At 37.0% G+C, this 18,042-nt stretch overlaps 1 long non-coding RNA gene across 1 annotated transcript; it reads right to left on the minus strand.

Moving 5' to 3' along the window:
• Positions 1 to 4,257: 4,257 nt before the first annotated feature.
• Positions 4,258 to 8,370, minus strand: LOC142518679 (uncharacterized). The gene is made up of 2 exons (XR_012813613.1): positions 8,236 to 8,370; positions 4,258 to 5,112 (listed from the first exon to the last, which is right to left on the minus strand). It is a non-coding gene; the product is annotated as an uncharacterized LOC142518679 (long non-coding RNA).
• Positions 8,371 to 18,042: the final 9,672 nt, after the last annotated feature.

Genomic DNA, 18,042 nt, shown 5'->3' on the forward strand with positions numbered 1-18,042 from the left:
ATAAAGATTATTCACATATGGAACATCTTTTAATATGTATTTATATTTTATAAATATAAATAAAAGAGCTCTGATTACATAATTTGCTCACATAATTTTTTCTTATGGAAAAATTGTCTTTATTACATTGTCCAATAAATTTGATTCTTTGTAATTTTATTATATATATTATCAAATTTCAGGTTGAGGTTTTTTTCATTATTGTTTCGATAATTTTAATTAATTTTTGACATGATGCTAATAATACATCAACGTGGCATTGGCGTGTGTAGTGTTGAAACGTCCACTACCTTTTAACTTTAAAATCCTAATTTTTTTTTCTTGTTGAAGCATAAAATTCGAACTTCACATTTAAATTAATTCAACATTTTTATAACCACAAACTTAATTTAACATTTAAATTCTCAAATGTATAAAATCCATAAATTTTCAATTAACAAAAAATTCAACTCACATTTTAACACGATCATAACTAACTTCAAAATACAATATAAAAATCTCTAATAAATCATTATCAAAATCTTTATTTCAAAACTTCGATTATCAAGCTAATGCGGAAAATAAGTGTCCCTCGGGAGTGTACTGCCGGCCCCGATCCACTCAAGCGTCAGCGCCTCCCTCAACCTCATCCTCACCTGCAACATTCAAACCTAGTGAGTCTAATGACTCATCACGTTCTAAACATGAGTAAAAAATAATACATATACAACTGCACATGCATTAAAATCATACTTTTATTCAAAATAAGCTAACATAAATTTGCAAGCATAATTTAATCATAAATCGTAAAGTTTTCAATCATTTATCATTTTGGGTGAAGTTTGATCCTTGAAAGTGACTAGCTGTATCCTCTGGTCGACTGATCAGTCTTAGCTCACCATTGCGCATGGGGACGGGCACTAGGTACCGACGTAAAATGGAAATACGATCGTTAGGGCTCCCTCTGGGCCTTCTCCCGTAAACGGGCTCCTTCTGGGCTTTCTCTGTCATGATATTCTCAAAAATCATATATCATATCATTTATGTCACAGTCAATTCACATCCTTCAAAATATTTTTCTTTTTCTTTTTAATCATAAAATATCGTGTCTTTTCCATTTCATAATATTCCCAAAAATCATTTATCATATCATTTATGTCACAGTCAATTCACATCCTTCAAAATATTTTTTTTTATTTTTAATCATAAAATATCGTGTCTTTTCCATATTAAAAAAATGACATTTTAACAGGAAAAATCGACAATTTAGCATAAATCATAAAATCTCATATTTTCATCATAAACGTTTTAAAATATCATTTAACATGCATTATAATTCTTCGGTACACTGCTAGACGTTTCGTACAACGCGGGACGTAAAATGATCATTTTATCTCTGGACTCCAAAATTCACGATTTTGACTTTTTGTTACTTTTATTTACTCGAGCCTATTCCAAATCATCATATAAGCTTAAATTTGTCCTCTAATATTTTTCTTAGACGTAAGCCCGAGTGTTGGGATCGGGAAAGAGTTTAGAGGAGGGTGAATGAACTCTTTCAAATTTTTGCTTTTAAAAATTTGATTTCAGCCGTTTTTGAGGCGGTTGAAAATTCTTCTCAAATGGTTGGAAATGTGAACCACTGTTAAGTGCAAAAAACGGTTCACAATTTCCAATGACAATTTAAAAACGATTGGAAATTGTGAACCAGTTTCCAACATCCAATGACATCCACCCTGAACCAAGCCCTAAGCTTTGAATCCCCCCAGCTGATCCCCAACATCCAACAATCCATGGGAAAACCCTAGTTTATATCCACCAACCATGCACAGCTCCTTTTGATCATGTCCAGCCCTTGTTTCTTCCTTAAGCAACCCTTTTTCCATCGCTTAATCATCATATACTGGCAGCATGTCTCTTAGAATTCATAACGTTCACAAACGAATCGTGAAATCATCAAAATTTGAAAATAATCATCCAAACGAAAACGATTTGTACTCAAATATTTTTCATGTAAAAATACATGAAACATGCATAATATGATTTGAATGATGAATCAAAAGAGTTTAGAAGCGTGCCTTTGTGTTTTAGAACGCTCGAATATACGATAGTTGGTGTGAGACGCGAAGAAGGACGAACGGGCGACGAAGACTCCTTGTTTCTTCGCCCTCAAATTTTCAAAAATATGTGTGGTGTGTATGAATTTTCGGCTGCCATGGTGTACAAAAGACCCTGGGTTGCTATTTTATAGATTTTAATTTGCATGTTAAGGGAATTGGGTTTTGGGCCTTTGAGTTTAGGAGCAATTGAGCCTACTAATCTTAGGTAATTTAGGTCCAATAACTAGGGATATAAATGAACCAAACCGTTTGCGAGCTATTCGAAACTCTGTTCGATAAAAAGCTCGTTTGAGTTCGTTTGTTAATCATATCAAGCCAAGCTCAAGCTCGATTTTGAGCTCGAAAATTTAATCAAACCAAGCTCAAGCCTAAAGATATTCAGCTCGTGAGCTCGCAAACATGTTTGATAATAGGCTCTCGAGCTCGGCTCGTTTAGGTGGCTCGTAAGCTTGAGCTTGACTCATTTGTTGAGTTGACAAATAAAAATATCAGTACTAATGTCAATGAAAGGAATTGAAAACAAGACAAATAAAAATATTAGTACTAATGTTATTATGAATTTTGCAGGATACTTGACTAGTTGTCATTGGAGATGATTTTGTAATTCTTGATTTTAATGGATTCTTTGACGTCCTCCCTACTTTCTGACCAGACTTAGTTGAAGTATTAAATAAGTGAAATTATTTCATTGTTATTTATATTGTGATATCAATGTATGATGAATATTCTAGATGTATTATTTTGGAATGTTCAATAATATATTGATTTATGTTTTTTTAGCTCTTATTTGTGTCGTTTTAGTTATTTATGAATGAATTTACATTTTTATGTCTGATTTAAAATTAGTTTATAGATATATTTAATTTTTATCAAGCTCGAATCAAGCTCAAACACGAGCTCAATTCTATGCTTTACGACCTCGAAAACGAGCTGAGCTCAAGCCAGGCTTGTTAAACATGCTAAGCGAGCTATTAATGAATCAAGCTCGAGCCTGGCTTGATTAACATACTAAACGAGCTTTTAATGATCCGAGCTCGAGCTTGGTAATTTCAAGACAAACCAAGCTCGAGCCTGATAATAAAAGCTCGAATCGAGCTCGAGCTCGAGCTCGAACAATCTTAAACGAGCCAAGCTCAAGCCTGATACTGTTTGGTTTGGTTTGGATCGTTTACATACCTACCAATAACACCTATTTAATTGAAAAATAAAAGTTTATAAAAATTAGTTTTCAAAACTAATAATTTTGGTCTTTTAAAAGTCCATTGTTTGTCCAAAATCGGATTCCTGGATAAAATCAAGCTCGTCTCATAAATCTACCATTTTTAGAAAGATTTAATCATATTTAATCATATTAATAAGCTTTGAAAATATTTATTTTATCTTGATCATCCCCGATCACCTTTCCCCAGTATATTATCGAATATTCGGATAAAATCTACAGTTTTCATAAAATCATGCAATTAGACCTTTAATCATATAGTATGCATCATGTAAGCATTTAAAATCAATTAAATAAAGTAAGTAAACAATTTAAATCGTTTGCATGAATGTGATTTACGTGGGTTGACTTTTGGATGTTACAAGTGTTATATAAATACTCTCGATGAAAAAGAACTAAAATTGTCAAAAAACCGTTCGATACATTACTAAAACTGAAATTGATATTATAAAAGACTAAAATAAAAAAAAAAATCAAACTTAGGGAACAAAAAATATATTTTTCCATATATTTATTTGTTGTGCTTTGAGCATCAATTTTCCGAACCTGTACTTGATAGAGGAGACTTTAGACCAGCTCAGATTGACACCTGAAATGGCTTCTTTTTTTAATGTTTTGAACAACCTAACATGGCTAATTTTTTTTCAATGTGCCATACGAGAAGGCTGCCGCCGTTGGACATATATATATTCAAATCAGTCGTTCAATTTATAAATTATTAAAACTCACCCCATTTAGTTCTTGCTTGAGGAATGTTGACCATAAACTGTAAATATTTTAATTCGATCTTTCATTCAAAAGCAATTTCCGATAAACTTCACATGGATGCAACTGGTAAAAATAGTTCATATACCAATATCTGGATGCATGATAGTTAGTTCCCACCTAATTTCTTTCCCACAAAATTCACTTGCGTCTCGAAAATTTATAGACGGAAAATGATCATAAAGAATACATGTATTATTATCTCCGAAATCGGTTTACTCTCATCATAAAAAATGAGGCACAAAAGTCATCTTCAATTCGAATGCCAAACAAAAAGTAAGATATTTTCCCCAACAAGGATTCCATCCAATATAATGCATCCATGGAGCAAAGAGGTGTGGGATTTATCGCCTGTTTTCGACATCAAGAAACTCAACATACTTCCAAGAAAATCTTTATTGTAAATTTTACACCACCTACGAAATTGGGCCAAGAAATATGAGCCAATAAGTATACAGGATCTCTAATTCTTTGCTGCATTGACTTGTTGCCCAACTCTTCGTGCACAATCTGCGAAATCTGTAACCAGATTAGCGCATTTGAGAGGGTCCTTGGCATGCTCCTTGTAACACTTCAAACATTCATCTATCTCATTCAAACAGCGTGTTGGCTGGCGATTCGGAAGCTTGAACTCCTCATCATGGAGAGCCTTAGCTCTTTGAGTAACCTCTTGTAACACATTTCCCTCCAGTTTCTGCAATCTTTCCATGACATTCTGGCTGTCCTCAAGGAGAGACTTGATTGAATCTAACTTCGCATTTTCAGATTTAGGAGGTGTAGTAGGGAGGTACATAGGAGGCTGAAGTGGCCATCCAGCCGCTGAGGGAAGACTTTTATACGTCTCCGAAGCGTCAGAATCAGAAAGCTGCTTCGGTTGGGGATTTTTTGCTTCTCGTGGAATCTTTGATTTTGACTTCTTTGTTTTCTTTTTTACCTTCTGACCATCATCGAGAAGGTTTCTGACTAAGTTATTGCTTAGCTGAATTGTAAATGATTCACCCATAATCGAAGCAGGTTCTGGTAATTTACCTGGAAGTATTCATCAAAGTCAAATTTAACAGACCAAATAATCGAAATATGAGCATCAACCAGTTTAAATAAACTTAACTACCACCCATGGAGAAAAGTACTAAAGAAATTCTTACGAGGGATGGAAAACATTGCCCATCCCAACTCCATCACAAAAAATATATTTTCATGTAAACAAGAGAATATTCTCACATGTGTGACAACGGAAACTCAGATGCCATCATTATTTCGTATAACCTACCACCCCCTCTCAGTGTGTATATTACTCCGTTGCTTCAATGCATTGTCCATGGTGTCCAATGCCATTATTTCTCCATCATTCTGCATCATTGCTATCTTTCTACATCGTGGGTGTGAAACGTGACAAAAATGCTAATTTGATTACTTTTTTGCTGAATTATTCATTCGTAATTTAGCAAGACTAGAACAGTGGTGTTATCATTTCTGAATTTTCATTAACACAAGCACAAGTTTATAGTCTCACTAGGAATTGACAAATATTGGCCTCTCCAAAAACCTCAACCAACATATTTTTGGCCTTTACAGGTTGTCCCTCAACCAATCCCTCGGATATTTCAACTTTTTTTGGAAAGAATACTACTATTTTTTCGATTCCAAGTAATCATTCATTAGTCGAGACAGATTTTTACAGTTCATTATGTACTTCTCTATAAATTGTGTTATCATGAAAAACCACTCCTATGCTTTTCCCTTTTGTTCTGTGTGTCCAGTATCCACGAGTTGGGTCTCATAATTAGTAGAGTCATATACAGGACAAATTGAAGTATTATTGAGAAAAACTATACAAGTTTTCGGTTTTCCAAAATAAATCAGAAGAGAAAGAAAAGGAATCAGAAAACTCATGTAGATTCTGAAGCAACCCATTGTCCGGGGACTGGAAAACTCCCAAAAACACAAGCAATTTAACCTTTTCTACATAAAATAGCACATGCACTCGGAAAAATGATTAGCCAATATCCATTAATGTATTGATCTGAATAAAATGCAGGACAATAATTATGTCATTTCTTCTATTAAAGGCAATATAGACTCGAAACAGTTTTATCCAGATTTAAAATGTTGACAGTGATAAAACTCACAACTAGTAATTTCATATTAGTAATAATCTTGTACCAGATCAGCTCTATCGTATTTATACAAACAGATTGACAAGTAAGAAGAGAAAAAAGTTGTTCTTCATATAGTTGAGGCAGTATCTGCATTTCGTGTACACCTTCTATCTTGGACTTAACTATCAAAGTTCAATATTGAGTACATATTGATAAATTCAATCTTAACAGTGTAATCTGAATATTGAGTTCACATAGAGGAACTCAACAAATTTCTGTATACGTGCTTCAAATGCATCTGAGGAATTTCCAATTACAAACTGAAAACTCTTTGATTATGCATCTGATTAGTGCCAATGAAAAAGCCATAACCATATCGAACACTCGTAAGGAAAGCTAAAGAGAGCAAAGGCTATTCTCCGACTCACTAAGTTAGCAAATGTCACTAGTGTAATATCATCAAATGCACTAGAGAAAAGGTGCCGTGAGGCGTGATCAGTAATCAGACTCACATTAGGCAAAGACAATCTTTAAGAGCAAGAAGAGAACAAACATGGCAAAATGATTACACTACACTATGGCTGCAAGAAAATGCAGCAACCAATTTCCATTGCCTACACATGTAGAAATAATGACTGTAATTAAAATACTATGCATTTAAATTGTTGAAAATCAACAAGGATGTCATGATAAAATTCCTAAAATTCTCTATTTTAGTCCCCTATTTTCTAGAGTTTGTGCGTCCACAAATTACACACAGTTAGTTACGAAGGCTACAAGAATACCCATATGTCAGACCTCATTTACTAAGATGTTTTTCACTATATAAATTCATTTTTACTTTTTACATCTTGCCTGATTTCTAAAAACATTCATTTGAAGAACCACAAAAGCTTATCCCAGTAATGCATTAGAGTCCACGGGCACAAAAGTTCCATATCAACATCCAATCTTTTAAACAATCAAAGTCTTTAATCAGTAGTTATTATATGGCAACACAGGTTTGCCAGTTTCAAAGTCTATCCTAAATCCTAAATGTACAAGTCTCAGGCAGGCCAAATAAGAAGGGTGTTTTGTTAGATGAGATGTGTCCTTCGTGGTTTATCATGATACATAAGTGTCTAAATCGATATCAATATCTAATTCAGGAGCTTTACTGCACTTCTACAAACTATTTAAGTAAGTGATGTTCCACTATTTTTTTAAAACAATCATACTTGAAACAAGATAGCCTACAGTTTTTTTAATCACTTGACTAATTCACCAAATAAAATAAAGCCTACATATACAAGAAATGGACTTCCTCAACCATGGAAATATTTTTTCCTAGTATTCTCCACATTCACCGGTAATTCTCTGCTGATTCTGAAACTATTCATGTCTCTGCACCATCTAGCAACATTAACATTCAAAAGTGTTTTCATACATTGCTTGAACCATTATGATATGGGCACTCCTACACGACTGAAAGATAATAATAATCAAACTGTGTAACACATCTTAACCTTAGATCAGTTGAGCACTATAATGAGCTTGTTACCAAATCATTTTCCGCAACAAATAAAATGCAGGTTATGTCCCTCTTCCGTGTCATAGATCAAATCCAAACATCGTTTCAAGACTCACTTAATTTCAGAATATTTATTTCACAAGGTGATTACATCACACGCCCCTGCACACCAAGATACTGAAACCATATTCCCATTTCCTGAGAAACCGGAAACATACTCAAGTCCCCAACATTGACACACATTTTCATCAAACAAAGCTCAGTCTTCCAATCAATGAAATAAAATCTCAGAAACATAACAAGCTTAAGGGCTGTTTATGTAATAAGTAAGTGGACATATCAACCTATCTACCAAAGGAGTTACTATAACAGTCACATTCTTGATAATATAGCAAGTGATAAATATGACGGGTTTTTTTTACAGAATTTTTTTCGTTTCCTCCGATTTTTGTTCAAATCAAAATCCGCAACTCGGAATAACGTTGATCTCCGAGAATAAATAGGTTTTACCTAAAAATGAAAACTGACAGCATAAGAACTTACTCAGCCGGCGATCACTACCTTCCGGAGAAGAATTTTGCGAGATCCTGCGATGAACTTCGCTTCCTTGTTTGCTCGACAGAATAAAAAATTGGACTTAACCTATTGTGTTGTTTGGGCCTTTGGCATGGTGAGGGGTGTGAACTGAGGTGGGTTCCGGTTAGTCAGGTACGGTTGAAATAAGGATATTAAAAAAAAAATCTTCATCCAAACTCGGTTTGAACTCCAATCCACCCGAAAATTATGAACTAGAATTCGAACAAACCCGATTAACTCGATCATCTCGATATTTTTTATTATGAAATATTATTCTTTTAATTTTAACAGAATAAAAAATAAACATTGAAAATATATAATTATAATATTTTAATTTAAACACAAAATAACAAAACATCGTATAAATATGATAATTATATTTTATGAATATAAATAATAAATTTTAAAAATCTTATTACCTAAATTATTAAGATAAGGTTTAGCAAATTCGAACTACGTGACCTGAATGCATGCAACCTATGATTTTATTTAAAATATGTGTTTAATGATTTTTATAAATTTAATGCATGATTATTGTATAGTTAGAGTTTATTTCATGATTATGTTAAAGTTTCATGCATTAGGATTTTAAGTTGCATTTCGTGCTCGAACGAGTATTGGAGACCGGGGATAATCAGGAAAAATATTTTTATTAAATAATTAATTTTAGTTATTTAATATGAGGTGTTTTTAAGTGTACATTTCAAAAATTGGGTTTTGGTGGGTATTTTTACTTGCCAGGTCATATTTTTTAATCGGTACGCAAAATTTATCGAATCGATGGTCTTTTCGAGGGCTCGGGTATATTTTCATAAATGTACCTAAATGAAATATTTTTTGAGGTGTTATTGGGCTTGATGAGTTTGTTTTAATCCTTAATGAGCTCAAAACCCATTTTAATCTTTTTAAAATTTAATTTAAGCCCACTAATGCATGTTTAATTAATTTAAAATCTACCCTAGCAAACCTTAACCCTACTTAACACCTTGTGGCTGCCCCCTCCCCTTCATTCAGCAGCCTTTTTCGAAAACTCCAACGACCCCTCTCGAATTCCTCTCAAGTTCTTCAAGAAAATTCACTCCCGCCTCTCAGGTGCATGTCCTTCGCAAGGGAATTCAAGTTTTTGAGCATACAATAATTAAGGCACACTAGTATATTATTTATCTATTCATTCACGCCAATATTATGCTGAAGTTTATGTATATCATGAAAATCATTCGATCCATCTTGTGTTCACGTTTTTGGGTCTAAGGTTGCGGCTAGGGTATGACCAAGTTGAGCAAAAAATTCCAGCAGCCTTTGTTCTTGTTTTCATGGGTCGTAGCTGGTCTGGAACGAGTGTATTAGGGGCTGGTCCTGTAGTTTAAGTCATGCTTCGAGTTGGGAAAAATTTGGTTAAGTTTTGGGTTGATTCGGGTTAAAATTGGGATCCCGGTCCAAGTTTTAAAACGAATCGATTAAGTTTTGAACGGACTCGAGTTTACGTTTAAGAAATATTTTTAAATATGTTTTGAGGTGTTTTAAGGAGTTTGGTAAGCTTCGGGTCAAAATTTGGAGGTCCAGAAGTAAAATGGTCATTTTGGGTTTCCATATTTCACACGGGTCGAGTTTTTAGTCTTGGCAGCGCCTTGATCACAAATTTAGCATGTTTTTAAATTTTTATGTATCACGTATATTAATTTTTATGAAATTATGAAAAATACGTTGCATGCTTGTTTGTAAGGAAAAATGTATGTATATGCATGTTTTTTTTAAGTGATGAATATGATGACACGTTTTTGAAGGATGAGAGTTGGTTGTGACTAATACGATTATATGAGATATTATGAGCTGAGGCCAAGGCTCAGTAAACTGGTAATGCTGTCGTTGATGTCCCCGTCGTCGGGTACCGCAATTATATTAGATAGTCCATCGAATAGAGCTGATATGAAAGTCACAATTAATGAACTAAATTCAATTAAAAGAAAATGCATACGTATATGATATTATGATGAGACATGTTTTGACACGTTATGATTATATATAACATGTTTATGCTATGCTTTTAAGTTAATGAAATGTATGTTGATTTCAGTATTTTTCACTATTGCATGTTATGTATATGTATTTTTTATAGCGGTGTAGGCGTGTTGAGTCTTTAGACTCACTAGGTGTAAATGATACAGGTGAGTATGTTGATGAGGAGGCTGGAGGTGCCGAATTCAGAGTAGGCAAGGCTGGATATGCACACATGACCCGAGGACCATATTTTCCGCACATCACGTTTTATGAGTTTAGCATGGACATGAACTGTAGTACCCGAAAAACCAATATGCGTAGATATGTGCATAATTTCTATTATTTAATTTTAAATGATTATTATTTTAAGAATTTGTTGATTTAATTGCATTTAAATCATTTACGTTATTTTTAAGGATTTTAAATCGCGTATTTCAAATTTTAGCTTTTTAGATATATACGCGAGACCGGACCGGAGATAGGAAATCGGAGATGAATTTTATGATCCAAAAATATTCCTAAATTTATTCCGAGCTAAGAAATAATTTAATTTAATGAAATCAAGTGGAACTAAGTCTACTTTAATTAATTAATCACCAATTTTATTGTAGGCTTCTTAATTCATCAAGATTATGCTTAATTAACCTTTTAATCAAGCTTATCTAACATAGGATTCTACTTAGCAAAACTTAAACAAAATCCTACACTAATTGGAAAGCCAACTCTCGGTCATTCCCACTCCACACAATTCCAAACCATTTAACTCCTTCAACAATACAAATGACAACTATTCAACATGCATGTCCCCCCACAACTTGACATCATTTACTCACCCATGCACCACCTTATTAACCACCAACCTTCACCACCTTCTCCACTCTCCCTAGCATGAAAATTCAGAAGAAAACTCATCCAATAATCGTGAGCCATCAAGAGAGAAAAGAGAGAAAACAAGCAAGAAAAGATAACTCCGTCTCCGCCGCGCCGCGTTCGTCGTAATCGATTTGTTTTCGTTTCAAACAAATCCAAGGCATGTATATATGGTTTCTTTGCTCTTCAATCAAGTCATATACTGATTTTTAAACATCACATGTACATGATTTAAAGGTAAAAACCGAAATTATGACAGCAACATTTCACAAAATTCTGCACAGATTTTCTCGGCTACCTTCATGCTTCATGTTTGGTATTGTTTTGTGATTTCAGGGGGATGGTTTTATTCCAGGCACCCAAGGCTGCATCTAGGCATGTACTAGGGTGAGTTAGGATCATGTTGGTCCATTAGTTTAAGCCCCCAACTCGCTGGATTCAAGATTTGACAGCAACTTCTCCATAGTTGCAAGTTGAGTCTCGAAATTCTGGTTTTTGGTTGTTCAAGGAGGTTCGAATCTTGGTTGGCTTTTGGGCCTGTAACCACGGTTATGACCCTTCCTTAGCATGTCTAGGACATGACCAAGATGACCTTTCATGGTTTGGTTCATGGCCCCATTGGTTTTTAAAGCAAAACAACACAAGTGTCCCTCGGTTTCTATTTCTGATTTTTATGAGTGAGTTTCGGCTCTTGAAGTTTTGGATGGATCTTGGTTGGCTTTTAGCCCTTAACCTTGGTTCATACACCACTTCATCATGTCTAGATCGAGCCATGGTCGATCATATGACCACTGGAACGACAAATGACAGCAAGCGATCCAAACAATCGCATGGTACAGAATTTTTCTATGTGTTCTCGGTTTGAGCTTTGAATTGTCCTAGGTGTTTGGGTGGATTTTGGTTGGCCTAGTGCCCATAGCCACGGTTCAAGCCACTCCTTAGGATGTTGCTAAGAGGCTCTGGTCAGTGGTTCAAGCCCCAATGGCCGATAGCCTCGTTAATGAAGCGATGCAAGCACAAGTGCTGTTGCTGCATTTTTTTTGACAGCAACTTGAGCTTCGGTTCAGGAGGCTTGTTTGAATTCTTGGTTGGCTTCTAGCCCTTAGCCATGGTTCAAGCCACACCTTAGGATGTTGGTAAGAGGTTTTGGTCAGTGGTTCAAGCCCCAATGACCATTAGCCTTGTAATCAAAGCGAAGCAAGCACAGCTGCTGCCGCTGGAATTTTACAGCAGCTTTGCTGCATTTCAGAGGTCATGTACGAGTTCTTGGTTGGCTTTTAGCCTATGGCCTTGGACTGGACAGTACCTCATTGAGTTAGGAAGGTCATATTTTTGGCGGTTTGTGATTTGGTCAAGTTTAGAGGTCGTACGAAAATTTACGGTGCAATGTGCCAAAGTGACTCTCGAAAGAGCGTTTAATGATTTTGGCCTCCATGCACAATTTTCGTGTATTACAGCCCTTGGTAATTATTTTCCAGTATTTTAGGTGTATTTTAATCATGACTAAATGATGGTTCGATGTTGGTTTGGGTTGGTACGGAGTCATGGTTAAATATTAAGTTTTTTGGGAGTAATTGTCTCGTTTTTGGTTCGGTTATGACATGTTGTTCAAGTTAAGATTATTTTCAGGTTTCTCATGTTAGAATTAGGTCGCAGCGAGCCTGGGAACGATCCAACTCAATTGGTAAAATAACACAGGAATTTAATTATATTACGTGCATAAAAAAATAGAAAAAAATTATTTTTGAGATATATGCGATATGTCTTGTGGCCACCTTACGCTTATGGGATTGCTTCATCCGGTGACTTACGACCGGTTTACGATTATGTATGGGTACGGATATCCAGTCCAAGGGCTGTGATGATCACTACCGCCCAGTATACTGTGGTTTAGTCTGATCAGACGATTCATGTTATGTTATGTTACGTTATGGGCCACTTGCGTAGAACATTATCTCAACAGAAAATTATGATATGCTATTTTACGACAGGGCTCTATCGAGCAAACATTTTACGTAAGATTTTCAGTTATGCACGTATTTATAATTATTCATGGCACGATTTTCACGTTACGCTTTACGATACGACATTTTTACGTTACGCCAAATTTTATGATATATTTACTTGTTATTCACGATATATGCATGCTGGGTCTTTAGACTCACTAGACTTGATTGATGTAGGTACTAACGATGCAGAGGCTGAGGGCGGGGACCAGTGAGTTAGCTCGAATCAGCGGTAGTACGAACCCGAGGACCTCACGTTTAATTATTCAGTTTTATGTTCAATCTCTTGTTATAACTTTTATATATTTTAAGTTATTGTTTAAAACATTAACAATTTCGGCTGCTATGTTTATGTTAAACCGTTGGGTTATTTTACGAAAGTTTTTATACGTTGCAAGTTTATTTATTTAAAGAGAAAATTTTTAATAATTCCAAAAAAAAAATTATGAATACAAAATACGGGCCCTTACAGTTGGTATCAGAGTGATGTTTCTTGTAAAGGGTTGTACTTACTACTGATCTAGAGAAGCTCACGAAGTCACGTCTTCAGTCTTTAAGTCCTACTTTCACGTATTACATTTTTTGAGCATGAAATAGTTTACCAGCATGTTCTCATGAAATATTTTATCAGCATGTTCTCATGAAAAATATTTTATGTTAAGATTATGTTTTAGCAATTTTATGTTTAAATTTCAAGAAAAATAGTAGAAATATTGCATGTTGGTTACGTAAGAACTTTACATGGTACAGTATGCCTCCTAGACGAGCTATTGACCGCCCGAGGGGTGCTGAAAGCGAGGCTGATGAGTCTCAGAACCGTTATGAGGATAGAGGTCCAGCGCCACCTCCTCTACCACCTAATATGCATACCCAGATGATGGCGGGTATGACTCAGTTCTTCGCACAATTCGCGGGGAACAATGCTACAGCAGTAGCTAGGCTGCCTAGACCCGAGGCTATATGTGAGCGGTTCATGAGGATGAACCCGAAGGAGTTCACTGGGACGTCTGATCCCATGGTTGCTGAAGGATGGATTAAGTCCCTAGAGGTTACTTTCAGATTTATGGAGCTGGAGGATGTTGACAGGGTCCGCTGTGCGACCTATCTTTTTGGAATAGACGCCCGTCTGTGGTGGGAGGGCACATCTATAGCTCTGGATCTAGCTACTCTCAGTTGGACGCGCTTTAGAGAGGTATTCTTCTCTAAGTATTTTACTGATGACGTGCGTTCGAGATTGACCAGGGAGTTTATGACCCTGAGACAAGTTGACATGACTGTTACGGAGTTTATCCGTAAGTTCAAGAGGGGTTGTCACTTTGTACCCCTGATCGCGAACGACGAGGGTGCCAGACTTAGGCACTTCATGGATGGATTGCGGTCGATCTAGCGCCGTGATGTTAGGGTTGCTGGCCCTATGACATATGAGGTCGCTGTCTCTAGAGCTCTTACTGCAGAGCAGGATCAGAGAGATATCGAGAATGATCGCCAGGGTAAGCGGCCATTTCAGGTGCCCCACCGCCTTCCTCAGCAGCAGCAGTAGCATAAGAGGCCTTTCCATGGCCCATCGAGAAGCAGAGAGCAGCAGCAGCAGCAACAGCAGCAGCAGGGACGTGTGGTCCCGAGGAGGCAAGAGTACCCGGTCTGTGCCAGGTGCACACGCCGCCATACCGGAGTTTGCATGTGTGGCTCTGGAAGTGTTTCAAGTGTGGCGATAGTGGCCATTTGCTGAAGGATTGTCCTCAAGGGACATTGCCTACTCAGGGCAGAGTGTTTGCACTCCATGCAGCGGAGGCGAACCCAGGGACTATGCTCTTGACAGGTATATTAAATCTTTAAGTTTATATTTGGAAAATTTTAGCATATTTAATTCAGCGTTTTGGGATTAATGGCTTTGAATTATTGGATTATAAGATTTGAACTTAGAAATTTTGATAAGATTGCATGTTCTTTTCGGGTCGTTTTGGGAATCTAAGTTAGAAGAACTTTGACCTTTGCATGTCTATAGGATTAATTCTGGTAAATTATTGGGTTTAGATAGATGTTCTAACCTTTCAGGAAGAATGTTTATAGACGGAGCTTATACGAACGCCTTGATTGATTCAGGAGCCACTCATTCAATCATATCTGAGACCTTTGCGAATTCCATCGAGGTCAAGACGATTGGATTTGATGTGGCGTATTCTGTGGTTATTCTATCTGGCGAGGAGATGGCAGCGACTAGCGTAGTACGAGACATAGACCTCGAGCTTCATGGAAATCTTGTCTATGCGGATTTGATCGTGCTGCCAATGCCAGAGTTTGATATTATCCTTGGGATGGATTGGCTGCACAAGAACATAGTACTTATTGATTTTCAGCGGAGATCTATGCTAGTCCGACCACCAGGGAGAGAGCAGTTCTTATTCGAGCCAGACATGTATTTTCCTTTACCGCGCATTATACCTTGTGTCCAGTCTAGGAAGCTCATGCATAGAGGGTATCGGGCGTTTTTAGAGATTTTTGTATCCGTTTCCGAGGCACCCAGTCAGTCAGCCTCCGATGTCCCAATTGTTAGGGATTTTCTAGACGTTTTTCCTGAGGACGTCTCTGGTATGCCACCCGAGCGAGAGGTGGAGTTTTCTATTGAGCTTATGCTAGGTACGGCTCCAATCTCAAAAGCACCGTACCGATTAGCACCGACAGAGATGACAGAACTTAAGAAGCAGATTCAGGAACTTCTGGACAAGGAGTTCATTCGCCTGAGTTTTTCACCATGGGGCGCGCCAGTCTTGTTTGTGAAGAAGAATGATGGTTCGATGAGGCTCTACATTGATTACCGGGAATTGAACAGGGTTGCAGTGAAGAACAAATACCCACTCCCGAGGATTGAAGATTTATTTGATCAGTTACAGGGAGTTTCAGTATTCTCTAAGATCGACCTGCGTTCTGGTTATCACCAGTTGAGGTTGAAAGACGCCGATGTTCTCAAGACTGCTTTTAGGACTCGTTATGGCCACTTCGAGTTCCTTGTAATGCCGTTCGGTCTGACGAATGCGCCATCGATCTTCATGGATCTCAAGAATCATGTATTTCAGCCGTATCTTGATCAGTTTGTGATTGTATTCATAGACGACATTCTCGTCTACTCAAAGAGTCAAGAGGATCACAACAGACATCTGACCGCAGTATTGCAGACGTTGCAGAGGCACAAGTTGTTCGCTAAGTTCAGCAAGTGCGAGTTTTGGTTGGAGAAAGTTGATTTATTAGGCCACATCATATCTAGCAGTGGCATTGATGTAGACCCAGCGAAGGTTGCGGCAGTCAGAGATTGGGTTGTGCCGCAGAGTGCATCAGAGATCCGTAGTTTCCTTGGTCTAGCAGGATACTATCGGAAGTTTATTCAGGGTTTCTCCTCTATCGCAGTTCCACTCATGTCGTTGACAAAGAAGAATGTTAAGTTTGTGTGGAGCGAGGAGTGTTAGAAGAGCTTCGATACTTTGAAGCAAGCCCTTATCTCAGCACCGGTATTGGCCATGCCGTCAGGGCCCGGAGATTTTGTTTTGTATACCGATGCTTCGAAGCTCGGTTTGGGCGCAGTATTGATGCAGCATGGGAAGGTAATAGCATATGCTTCTCGTCAGTTGAAGACACATGAGAAGAATTACCCTACCCACGATCTAGAATTGGCCGCCGTAGTATTTGCCTTGAAGATTGGAGGCATTATTTGTACGGAGAGAAGTGCCAGATCTTTACCGACCATAAGAGCCTCAAGTACTTCTTTACGCAGAATGAGCTGAATATGCATCAGAGGCGTTGGTTGGAGCTAGTGAAGGACTATGACTGTGACATTAGCTACCACCCTGGCAAAGTTAATGTAGTTGCGGATGCATTGAGCAGGAAAGTCGCAGTGATGGCTCACCTAGCGATTTTGAGGCCTCTTCAGACTGAGATGCAGAGGTTTGATCTAGAGACATATCCTCGAGGTAGAGTTCCCCATCTATCTACTTTGACGATTCAGTCTTCCCTTCTAGACTGTATTCACAGTGGTCAGTCAGCAGATGAGAAGTTGGCAAAGTGGAAGCAGAGAGATGAGGCCAAGGGCAATATCTTGTATACAGTTAGCGACGGTATTGTGAGGTATCGAGACAGAATGTGGGTTTCTAGCAGCGGTTCTATTCGAGCAGATATTTTATGATTTATTGGTATGGGTTTGTGATTATTGAGATGTTGATGGTTCATTTTATGGCTTATTTTTTATTGTTGTAGGATTCTACCAAGAGTTTAGAATCAAGGTTTCAATTGGTTGTAAGTGAAATTCATTTCCTTGTGCTCACATGATAATATATGTATTGTGTTCCAATGTTTTAACCTGTTATTCCCTCTAATTTGATTCATATTATGTATAGATATACCATGTTGTATATGAGAGGCTTTATCTGTCTCAATTGTGTAAAAGGGAATACAAAAGAAAAGAGTATGCAAAGTGTTTGGTTTAATGCCAAAGAGAAAGTTCAAATGATTTATTGGATTGATAAAGAGATAGTCAGAGATTGCATGCAATGAGTTGATCAACGACCATAGGCTTATATCCCAACAGAGTAATCGATTTATATCGATGGGATATAGGTACAGAGATAGAGATACTATTGAAATATCAATCCACCAGAGAAAAGAGAAATACCATCGTTATTGTTATTCATGCTATGATATTTATGTTTCAGAGTTGATGGTATTTAATGTTTTCAAAGCCATGTTTTACAGAGTATGATATGTACAGATTGTTATGTAAGAGTTCCACTTGCTGAGTTTTATACTCATTTCAGTTATTCATGTGATGCAGATAAGAGGGACGGGCCAGGAGGTTGATTGGAGCCGAGGTCATATGAATAGAGATGGAAGGAAGAAGGCTATTTTACTAGTA

The sequence above is a fragment of the Primulina tabacum genome, chromosome 11, assembly GCF_025594145.1.
Source record: "Primulina tabacum isolate GXHZ01 chromosome 11, ASM2559414v2, whole genome shotgun sequence".
Taxonomy (NCBI): domain Eukaryota; kingdom Viridiplantae; phylum Streptophyta; class Magnoliopsida; order Lamiales; family Gesneriaceae; genus Primulina; species Primulina tabacum.